Source organism: Oncorhynchus gorbuscha, linkage group LG10, assembly GCF_021184085.1.
Source record: "Oncorhynchus gorbuscha isolate QuinsamMale2020 ecotype Even-year linkage group LG10, OgorEven_v1.0, whole genome shotgun sequence".
Taxonomy (NCBI): Eukaryota; Metazoa; Chordata; class Actinopteri; order Salmoniformes; family Salmonidae; genus Oncorhynchus; species Oncorhynchus gorbuscha.
The window spans coordinates 51849625-51862195 of record NC_060182.1 but is presented as its reverse complement, the minus strand read 5'-3'; positions in this window follow the sequence as shown (position 1 = coordinate 51862195).

The following is a 12571-nucleotide window of genomic DNA, read 5'->3' as shown; positions in this document are numbered from 1 at the left end:
GGATCACCACCTCAAGCTGAACCTCGGCAAGACGGAGCTGCTCTTCCTCCCGGGGAAGGACTGCCCGTTCCATGATCTCGCCATCACGGTTGACAACTCCATTGTGTCCTCCTCCCAGAGCGCCAAGAACCTTGGCGTGATCCTGGACAACACCCTGTCGTTCTCAACTAACATCAAGGCGGTGGCCCGTTCCTGTAGGTTCATGCTCTACAACATCCGCAGAGTACGACCCTGCCTCACACAGGAAGCGGCGCAGGTCCTAATCCAGGCACTTGTCATCTCCCGTCTGGATTACTGCAACTCGCTGTTGGCTGGGCTCCCTGCCTGTGCCATTAAACCCCTTCAACTCATCCAGAACGCCGCAGCCCGTCTGGTGTTCAACCTTCCCAAGTTCTCTCACGTCACCCCGCTCCTCCGTTCTCTCCACTGGCTTCCAGTTGAAGCTCGCATCCGCTACAAGACCATGGTGCTTGCCTACGGAGCTGTGAGGGGAACGGCACCTCAGTACCTCCAGGCTCTGATCAGGCCCTACACCCAAACAAGGGCACTGCGTTCATCCACCTCTGGCCTGCTCGCCTCCCTACCACTGAGGAAGTACAGCTCCCGCTCAGCCCAGTCAAAACTGTTCGCTGCCCTGGCCCCCCCAATGGTGGAACAAACTCCCTCACGACGCCAGGACAGCGGAGTCAATCACCACCTTCCGGAGACACCTGAAACCCCACCTCTTTAAGGAATACCTAGGATAGGTTAAGTAATCCCTCTCACCCCACCCCCCCTAAGTTTTAGATGCACTATTGTTAAGTGACTGTCCCACTGGATGTCATAAGGTGAATGCACCAATTTGTAAGTCGCTCTGGATAAGAGCGTCTGCTAAATGACTTAAATGTAAATGTAAATGTAATACTTGCGTACTATTGTTTTTACAGATGAACGTGGTACCTTCAGGCGTTTGGAAATTTCTCCCTAGGATGAACCAGACTTCTTGTAGACGTCTACAACAACAAAATTCTGAGGTCTTGGCTGATTTCTTTTGATTTTTCCATCAAGCAAAGAGGCACTGAGTTTGAAGGTAGGGCTTGAAATACATCCACAGGTACAACTCCAATTGACTCGAATGATGTCAATTGGCCTATCAGAAGCTTCTAATGCCATGACATAATTTTCTGGAATTTTCCAAGCTGTTTGAAGGCACAGTCAATTTAGTATATGTAAACTTCTGACCCACTGTAATTGTTATACAGTGAATTATAAGTGAAATAATCTGTCTGTAAATAATTGTTGGAAAAATGACTTGTGTCATGCACAAAGTAGATGTCCTAACTGACTTGCCAAAACTATAGTTTCTTAACAAGACATTTGTGGAGTATTTGAAGTTTTAATGACTCCAACCTAAGTGTATGTAAACTTCCGACTGCAACTTTATGTTTCTTGTGCCTAGATTCACAGCATGGTAGGGGCGGCCTCACAGATCCCCCGGAATGCCCTAGCTGCGCCCTCCTTTCTTTAAAGGAGAGGAAGCAGAGGTAGGGTAGATCTCCCTCTAGAGGATGCCATGTCTGTGTTCGCCACATGTTCTGAGGCGTCATATGACAACGGCATCTCAGAGAAGAAGAGGATGTTGGGAAGTGTCTGGGTTTTTCTCTGGAAAATCCCACCCCACCGACCGTGGCTGAAATGACCTCTCTACCCAGGGAGAGCGAGGGGAATTTCACATCCTTGGGTGAAGAAGAGACGAGCTCTGAGTTTTCAGCAGCCCCCTCCTACGCAACGGCCTCTCTGCACTCTGATTTCCATGGTTGAGCCAACATGTTGTCTGTCTAATAAAGAATGGATTCCAATTGACTTTGTCTCAAGACAACCTCTTTTCCATGACAAACCAGAGACCGTTCAGGTCCCCTTTCTCTCTCTCTCACTGTCACCACTCTGAGTGTAGCACAGCACACCTTGCGTGTGTAGCTGAGCACACACATAGACCGGTTTGAGTAAGGTTAAAAATAAGGTGGCAGAGTGAACATGAGCCCCCGAGCTACACCTTATAAAAACCTCACACCAGAGTATCCTAGGAGTAATGTGGTTCAGGTTGTACATAGCAGACTGTGTGCACAGCACGCTTCGGGGCTGATAACACAATCGCTGTTTGGGGACGGCGCTCTGACTCAGGCTGGCACCTCAGTCAGTGCAGCTCAGACCAGTGCTACGTCCACGAAGGGCTGGAACCACGAGGTTAAACGAGAATAACCAACGCGTCGTCGCCCCCGTTTCTCACAGAATGCGCCAAGTTTTCCTCTCCCTTTTGAGGGGGGCCCACCTTGGGCTGTCGCACCACTTCAATGTTGGGGGACAGCGGCTTGGGCCATAGAGGAATACAGGTCCTTCCTACTGTCTGCACCACAGCTTCGCACTTTCCCGCTCTCAGAGCATTATTGTGAGTGGCAGCAAAGCTGCACCCTCTCCCCCTGGCTAAGCCGGACGCTGGACAAGGGTTTTGCCATCCAACTCCTCCCCTGTTTTTGGGCATGGTGGAGATGCCAGAGAAAGTAGCCGCTCTTGTGAAAAAGATTACGGAACTTTTGGCGAAGGAGGCGGTCACAGTAGTTCCCCAAAGAGCAACAAAACAGCAGGCTATATTCGCCCTACTTCCTAGTTCAAAAAAAAAGATGGGAATGAAGCCAATATTGGATTTACGCTTCTCAACGAGAGCCTAGTCAAACGGCCCTTTCGAATGCTTACGGCAAAGCGTCTGCTGGACTGTGTCCGCAACAAAGCTGTATAAGCATAGACCTAAATGATGCATACTTCCAAGTTCCGGTGCGTCCGCGTCACAGGAAGCTCCTGCGTTTCGCCTTCCAAGCAAATTGGCCTACCTAGACAACCTACTGGTTCACACGGTGAAGGCACATTCCGGCATGACACTCTTTGGTCTCATGTCGTCTGCCCACTCTGAGAGTCCATTGTGGCTCCTGCCATGCAGTGAATGAAATGTGTTTTTTCAAATGATAAGCAGCGCTATCCTACCACCATTAAGGTGCTCCTATGTTCTGGCCTTTCTAGGGAGTTTTTCCTAGCCACTGTGCCTCTAGACCTGCAGTGCTTGTGTAACAGTATAATTTTAGACCGTCCCCTCGCCCATACCCGGGCGCGAACCAGGGACCTTCTGCACACATCAACAACAGTCACCCTCGAAGCATCGTTACCCATCGCTCCACAAAAGCCGCGGCCCTTGCAGAGCAAGGGGAACTACTACTTCAAGGTCTCAGAGCAAGTGACGTAACCGATTGAAACGCTATTTAGCGCGCACCGCTAACTAAGCTAGCCGTTTCACATCCGTTACACTTGCTGTTTGGGGTTTTAGGCTGGGTTTCTGTACATCACTTTGTGACATCAGCTGAATTAAGAAGGGCTTTATAAATACATTTGATTGATTGCATGAATGATATGTACGTACGGTCAGTGTTGGGACAAAGTCGTTGATGCACTTATTAATGAAGCAGGAGACTGACGTGGTATACTCTTCATTGCCATCGAATGAATCCCGTACAATATTCCCGTCTGTGCTAGGGAAACAGTCCTGTAGCTTAGCATCCGCATCATCGGACCACTTCCGTATTGAGCGCATCACTGGTACTTCCTGTTTGAGTTTTTGCTTGATAAGCAGGAATCAGGAGGATTATGGTCAGATTTGCCAAATGTAGGGCGAGGGAGAGCTTTATACACATTTCTGTGTGTGAAGTTTAGGTTATGTAGAGCTTTTTTCCCCTCTAGTTGCACATGTGACACGCTGGTAGAAATGAGGTAAAACTGATTTCAGTTTTCCTGCATTAAAGTCCCAGGCAACTAGGAGCGTGTAGTAACATATTAACACATGAAATAACGCATTCACTGACTGTTGTCTGCCTGTGGCCTAAGCATGATAAAATAGCTTGCAAACTGTGTTATAACCTTCCCCTCCCCCTGTTTCTTGAATACTAATCGCACTGGTACACCCCAGCACAGGGGGTTGACCAAGATAACATAAACACTGAAATTCCTACACACATACACACTCGACCCTCTTCGGGATGGGCTCCAAAGACAAAGAACTCTGTCAAGATCCAATGGGATACGGACACCAGACTGGAGGGGACTGTCAATCACCTACAAGCAACCTACCAGAAGCCAGGACTACAAGAATCTACCTACGTCATTTCAATGTATAAAATGGACTGCCCATCATGTTTCTCGCTCTCTTTTTTCTGACGGTTCCATAAGAACTGGACGAAAAGGAGCCGTGCAGCATGTTTTACCATATATTATTACACTATTTGTGACGTAGAAGTCCGTCACTGGCCGCGGGCAGCATTTGGTTCTTTAACGCACACACATATTCTTCACTCCTCCCTGCGCCATTATAAGATAAGTTAACAATGTGGGTCGACACACAAATTAACTTCTGTCTTGGTGCATGCATTTCACACCTGTCAGTGTTCATATTTGAGAGATACAATAAGTATTATACTTATCAATGTTGTGGATGAGCGCATTGTTTGTTTGTTCTGTTCCTCTCTCTCCATCTCTGTAGCTTCCGGGTATGCTGGAAAAGGACCCGAGCTAAGGGAATTGGGTTGGCTTTATAGTGCCTGTCCCAAATGGCTCAGTAATGCATATGGGCATATTGAAAGATATTGTCAGTAGTGAGGTAATGTTGTAAATGTTATGTTGTGATATTGTTTAAAACCGTGTTGCAATGTATATCCTTTAGTATGTGTAGTTCATGGAAAATGTAGGTTTGTTTTGTTAATTGATTAATTAATTAGAGTTAATTGTTCTGAGGGGAGGGGCTAGCCCTACAAAAGGAGCCTCTCTTTCAGTCATGGGGAGGGTTTTTGTTTTGGATTGAGCTGTGGATGGGGCAGCATTGTTTTTAAGCTGTCCCATAAGGTAGACGTTGATGGCAGTACTGTTGTTTTTTTGTTCCGGAATCACTTGTAAATAAACACCTTTGCACAGAAGAACTTTTGCGGTTCCGCCATCTTTTTATTTTGATAGAGGTTAGGTTATCCAGTTTAGCCTTCTGGCCTACTCTACGTGACACTATTTATTTATTTTTTATTTTTATTTCACCTTTATTTAACCAGGTAGGCTAGTTGAGAACAAGTTCTCATTTGCAACTGCGACCTGGCCAAGATAAAGCATAGCAGTGTGAACAGACAACACAGAGTTACACATGGAGTAAACAATTAACAAGTCAATAACACAGTAGAAAAAAAGGGCAGTCTATATACAATGTGTGCAAAAGGCATGAGGAGGTAGGCGAATAATACAATTTTGCAGATTAACACTGGAGTGATAAATGATCAGATGGTCATGTACAGGTAGAGATATTGGTGTGCAAAAGAGCAGAAAAATAAATAAATAAAAACAGTATAAAAACAGTATGGTAATGAGGTAGGTGAAAATGGGTGGGCTATTTTCCTATAGACTATGTACAGCTGCAGCGATCGGTTAGCTGCTCGGGAGGGAGATAAAAGTCTCCAACTTCAGCGATTTTTGCAATTCGTTCCAGTCACAGGCAGCAGAGTACTGGAACGAAAGGCGGCCAAATGATGTGTTGGGTTTAGGGATGATCAGTGAGATACACCTGCTGGAGCGCGTGCTACGGATGGGTGTTGCCATCGTGACCAGTGAACTGAGATAAGGTGGAGCTTTACCTAGCATGGACTTGTAGATGACCTGGAGCCAGTGGGTCTGGCGATGAATATGTAGTGAGGGCCAGCCGACTAGAGCATACAAGTCGCAGTGGTGGGTGGTATAAGGTGCTTTAGTGACAAAACGGATGGCACTGTGATAGACTGCATCCAGTTTGCTGAGTAGAGTGTTGGAAGCCATTTTGTAGATGACATCGCCGAAGTCGAGGATCGGTAGGATAGTCAGTTTTACTAGGGTAAGCTTGGCAGCGTGAGTGAAGGAGGCTTTGTTGCGGAATAGAAAGCCGACTCTTGATTTGATTTTCGATTGGAGATGTTTGATGTGGGTCTGGAAGGAGAGTTTGCAGTCTAGCCAGACACCTAGGTACTTAGATGTCCACATATTCAAGGTCGGAACCATCCAGGGTGGTGATGCTAGTCGGGCATGCGGGTGCAGGCAGCGATCGGTTGAAAAGCATGCATTTGGTTTTACTCGCGTTTAAGAGCAGTTGGAGGCCACGGAAGGAGTGCTGTATGGCATTGAAGCTTGTATTGAAGCACTATAATAAACAGCCTTGTATTATACCTTATCCGCCTTGTCCAGAGTCTCAACTTGGTCTCGTTTCTCATATATCTATTCATCAACAAGCGCCGCTTCCGGGATGACCATTTTCTTGTTTGCTTACGGCCTTATACAGCTTGTTGAGTGCGTGTTCGTGCCAGCATCGGTTTGTGGTGGTAAACAGACAGCTACAAAGAATATAGATGAAAAGATGTCGACCACATTACTTATCAAGAGGTACTCTAACTCGAGACTTCCTTCATATTAGAGATTGCACACCAGCTGTTGACAAAGGGGCACACACCACCCCACCTGATCTTAAAAGAGGCTGCTGTTCTGTCTTGCCGATGCATGGAAAACCAGCAAAATGTATATTATCCATGTCCTTGTTCAACCACGACTAATAGAAATGACAGGGATTTGGGCCTGGTCCGGGAAGAGCAGTATATCCTTCACATCCGACTCATTAAAGAAAAAATCTTTGTCCAGTCCGAGGTGTGTAATCGCTGTTCTGACATCCAGAACCTCTTTTTAGTCATAGAAAATGGTGGAAACATGTTGTGCCAAAAAAAGTTAAAAACAGTGCAAAAACCCCCCCACACAAAATAGCACAATTGCCAGGAGACCCATAGGGCGCCGCACAATTGGGGGGGGCTTTACTGGTGCAGTTGGCTTTAAGCGAGCGGGTGTTAAGAAGCATGGTTTGGCGGTTCATGTTTCGGAGGATGCATGACTCCCGCGCTAAGGACTGTTCCACGCTGGTCCGACCAATCTGACTCCACACTCCAAGACTGCTTCCATCACGTGGACTGGGATATGTTCTGTATTGCGTCAGGCGACAACATTGACGAATACGCTGATTCGTTGTGCGAGTTCATTAGAACGTGCGTTGAAGATGTCGTTCTCATAGCAACGATTAAAACATTCCCAAACCAGAAACCGTGGATTGATGGCAGCATTCGCATGAAACTGAAAGCGCGAACCACTGCTTTTAATCAGGGCAAGGTGACTGGAAACATGACCGAATACAAACAGTGTAACTATTCCCTCCGCAAGGCAATCAAACAAGCTAAGCGTCAGTATAGAGACAAAGTAGAATCTCAATTCAACGGCTCAGACACAAGAGGTATGTGGCAGGGTCTAGAGTCAATCACGGATTACAAAAAGAAAACCAGCACCGTCACGGACCAGGATGTCTTGCTCCCAGGCAGACTAAATAACTTTTTTGCCCGCTTTGAGGACAATACAGTGCCACTGACACTGCCCGCAACTAAAACATGCGGACTCTCCTTCACTGCAGCCGACGTGAAGAAAACATTTAAACGTGTCAACCCTCGCATGGCTGCAGGCCCAGACGGCATCCCCAGCCACGCCCTCAGAGCATGCGCAGACCAGCTGGCTGGTGTGTTTACGGACATATTCAATCAATCCCTATCCCAGTCTGTTGTTCCCACATGCTTCAAGAGGGCCACCATTGTTCCTGTTCCCAAGAAAGCTAAGGTAACTGAGCTAAACGACTACCGCCCCGTAGCACTCAGTTCCGTCATCATGAAGTGCTTTGAGAGACTAGTCAAGGACCATAACACCTCCACCCTACCTGACACCCTAGACCCACTCCAATTTGCTTACCGCCCAAATAGGTCCACAGACGATGCAATCTCAACCACACTGCACACTGCCCTAACCCATCTGGACAAGAGGAATACCTATGTGAGAATGCTGTTCATCGACTACAGCTCAGCATTTAACACCATAGTGCCCTCCAAGCTCGTCATCAAGCTCGAGACCCTGGGTCTCGACCCCGCCCTGTGCAACTGGGTACTGGACTTCCTGACGGGCCGCCCCCAGGTGGTGAGGGTAGGCAAAAACATCTCCAACCCGCTGATCCTCAACACTGGGGCCCCAAAAGGGTGCGTTCTGAGCCCTCTCCTGTACTCTCTGTTCACCCACGACTGCGTGGCCACGCACGCATCCAACTCAATCTTCCAGTTTGCGGACGACACAACAGTGGTAGGCTTGATTACCAACAACGACGAGACGGCCTACAGGGAGGAGGTGAGGGCCCTCGGAGTGTGGTGTCAGGAAAATAACCTCACACTCAACGTCAACAAAACTAAGGAGATGATTGTGGACTTCAGGAAACAGCAGAGGGAACACCCCCCTATCCACATCGATGGAACAGTAGTGGAGAGGGTAGTAAGTTTTAAGTTCCTCGGCATACACATCACAGACAAACTGACTTGGTCCACCCACACAGACAGCATCGTGAAGAAGGCGCAGCAGCGCCTCTTCAACCTCAGGAGGCTGAAGAAATTCGGCTTGTCACCAAAAGCACTCACAGACTTCTACAGATGCACAATCGAGAGCATCCTGTCGGACTGTATCACCGCCTGGTACGGCAACTGCTCCGCCCACAACCGTAAGGCTCTCCAGAGCTCCTTACACTTGTGTCTATAAGGTTGTAGTTTTGAAATTGTTAGCTAGATTACTTGTTGGTTATTACTGCATTGTCGGAACTAGAAGCACAAGCATTTCGCTACACTCGCACTAACATCTGCTAACCATGTGTATGTGACAAATACAATTTGATTTGATTTGATTTGACTCGACGTTTGCCTCTCCCGAGCCTGTTGGGGAGTAAATGAGACAATATCGTAATAATAATTGCACAATTGGTCACGAGCCCGTAAAACGGAGACCATCTCCTATGGCGCCATTACAGTTGTGGTCGTAAACATAATTTAAATCAATTATGAGGTTGGTGAATTTTTTTTCCCATGACACCCTGAGTTGGACCAGCCTCAGAGCTTGATCAGATTCAAAAACAGACCCAGAGGGTTTGCCTTGTAGGCTGTTTCATAGGTAAAGCTGCTTGCGGGCAGATTAGCAGTCAGTGCATTATGTATATGATCAAGAGTGGGTGCACTCTATTCCTGGAAGGTAGATCAGATTCAATAGCAGCCCCAGAGAGCGATAAATTAGGATGCTGGTTTATAGGCTGTCAGAGCTTTCGTTCCAGTTCTCTGCTGCCTGTGACTGGAACGAATTGCAAAAATCGCTGAAGTTGGAGACTTTTATCTCCCTCACCAACTTCAAACATCTGCTATCTGAGCAGCTAACCAATCGCTGCAGCTGTACATAATCTATCGGTAAATAGCCCACCCAATTTTACCTACCTCATCCCCATACTGTTTACATTTATTTACTTTTCTGCTCTTTTGCACACCAATATCTCTACCTGTACATGACCATGTGATCATTTATCACTCCAGTGTTAATCTGCAAAATTGTAATTATTCGCCTACCTCCTCATGCCTTTTGCACACAATGTATAATAGACTCTTTTTTTTCCGTGTTACTGACTTGTTAATTGTTTACTCCATGTGTAACTCTGTGTTGTCTGATCACACTGCTATGCTTTATCTTGGCCAGGTCGCAGTTGCAAATAACAACTCGTTCTCAACTAGCCTACCTGTTAAATAAAGGTGAAATATATATTTTTTTTAATTAAATAAAATGCCCCCATCGAGTGCATTGCAATCAACACAGTCAACGAGGTCCTTGATGAGGTGGATATCGTGCATCTTATTTATTATTTTGATTATTTTGTGATCTCGACAAAACAACTTTTGTTGTATAGTGATCATGACACAAATAAGCTGTGGTATAGATATAACGGTCTTGATTGAGATTGAATGTCATGGTAATGTAGATTTTAACGTCTGCTTCCAACTCACATCCTCAAACACGTAGCTCCCCTGAATGCAGCTCACTCTCCAGATCCTAATCATCTGAATTCTAATCACCTGTTCACACACCTGTATGTCATTATCACACACTATTTAGTTCAGTTCTTTGCAGCCCATCACTGTGAGGTATTGATTCATTTGTGACACATGTTTTTTGGAATGCTGGTGTTCCCATGAATGTTAGTTTTTGCCTATTCCCTGCCTATACTTTAGCCTATCGGATTTCCTGTTATTTACCTATTGCCTGATCTCCCGGACTACGTTACTAGCCTTTTCCCTGCCTCTACTGTCACCATTTTGGACCCCTATATTTGACCTTCTGCCTGTCCCTGTGGTCCTTTGCAACAAACACCTGCTGCGCCCTGTGCTTGAAACCAGCTCTCTGTCCCCTCGTGTTCATTACATTGATTAGTCATCAGATTATATGTTAGAGTCATTAAGACAGGAAAACCAGGTCTGATTCAATGCATTTCACCATTTATTTAGATAAGATATTTGTTGAGTATAAGCTATTCTATTGCCAATAAGGGGGATTCAATTAGATTAAGTAAAAGGCTTAAAGTGTAATAGAATTGGTCGAAGTATGGCCATGACATCAGGCACATGCACAGATAAGATTCTACCTGTGCAGAGCACATGCCCATTTGCCCTTCCAGTCTACAAAGTGCACTTTTGGGTGATTGATATAATTTCCACAAATATTTAGTTTTTTTAATACATTTTTGTTACTGGTATTCAGAACCCACTGCCTGCACCTATTCATTGGTTGCACCTAAAGGTTGTTATCAATAAAACTTCACAATAAGATGCGTAGCGTTCGATTTGGCTGCTGGGGGTAGGGAGACCCTCAGCTCTGCTAAAACCATTGAAAACTGCATTCTGTTTCCAAGTCAGGACTACAAATGTCTGATGCAAAAGAGGGTTTGGCTAGCAGGGATGTCCTTGTCGGGCTGGGCGCTGTGCAACCTGACACTGTCGCCAGGTGTACGGTGTTTTCTCCGACACATTGGTGCGGCTGGCTTCCGGGTTAAGTGGGCCTTGTGTCAAGAAGCAGTGCGGCTTGGTTGGGTTGTGTTTCGGAGGACGCACGGCTCTCGATATTCGCCTCTCCCGAGTTCGTATGGGAGTTTCAGTGATGAGACAAGACTGTAACTACCAATGGGATACCACAAAATTGGGGAGAAAAAGGGGTAATAAAATAAAATAAAATAAATAAAAATAAAATGGTTTGTCGAGATTGGTGTGGAAGAACTTGACTGGCCTACACAGAGCCCTGACCTCAACCCCAACGAACACTTCTGTGAGCCAGGCCTAATCAGTGCCGACCTCGAGATATCAAAATCAAATCAAATTGTATTTGTCACATGCGCCGAATACAACAGGAGTAGATCTTACAGTGAAATGCTTACTTACAAGCACATAATTAACCAACAATGCAGTTTTGAGAAAAAAACTATAAAAAAGTGTGAGATAAGAACACAGTTTCTTTTGTGGTTATTCTGTATTGTTTTGTAAATTTTTATGGACATGCTGCAATTTCCCTGTTTTGCCTTCTTGTCAGGTCACCCTCGTTAAATAAAGGTTAAAAAAAATAATAATAAAGAGCAGCAGTACATAAAAATATCGGGGCTATGTACAGGGGGCACCGGTGTCAAGGTAATTGAGGTAATATGCACAGTTGAAGTCGGGAGTTTACATAGAACCTTAGCCAAATACATTTAAACTCAGTTTTTCACAATTCCTGACATTAGGTCAGTTAGGATCACCACTTTATTTTAAGAATGGGAAATGTCAGAATAATAGTAGAGAGAATTATTTATTTCAGCTTTTATTTCATTCATCACATTCCCAGTGGGTTAGAAGTTTAATACACTCAATTAGTATTTGGTAACATTGACTTAAAATGGTTTAACTTGGGTCAAACTTTTCGGGTAACCTTTCCACAAGCTTCCTACAATAAGTTGGGTGAATTTTGGCCCATTCCTCCTGACAGAGCTGGTGTAACTGAGTCAGGTTTGTAGGCCTCCTTGCTCGCATACGCATTTTCAGTTCTGCCCACAATATTTTATAGGATTGAGGTCAGGCTTTATGATGGCCACTCCAAAACCTTGAGTATGTTGTCCTTAAGCCATTTTGCCACAACGTGGATGTATGCTTGGGGTCATTGTCCATTTGGAAGACCCATTTGTGACCAAGCTTTAACTTCCTGACGGATGTCTTGAGATGTTGCATCAATATATCCACATAATTTCCCATCCTCATGATGCCATCTATTTTGTGAAGTACACCAGTCCCTCCTGCAGCAAAGCACCCCCACAACATGATGCTGACACCCCCGTGCTTCACAGTTGGGATGGTGTTCTTTGGCTTGCAAGCCTCCCCTTTTTCCTCCAAACATAATGATGGTTATTATGGCCAAACAGTTCTATTTTTGTTTCATCAGACCAGAGGACATTTCTCCAAAAAGTACAATCTTTGTCCCCATGTTTTAGAGCAGTGGTTTTGGAGCAGTGGCTTCTTCCTTGCTGAGCAACCTTTCAGGTTATGTCGATATAGGACTCGTTTTACTGTGGATATAGATACTTTTGTACCTGTTC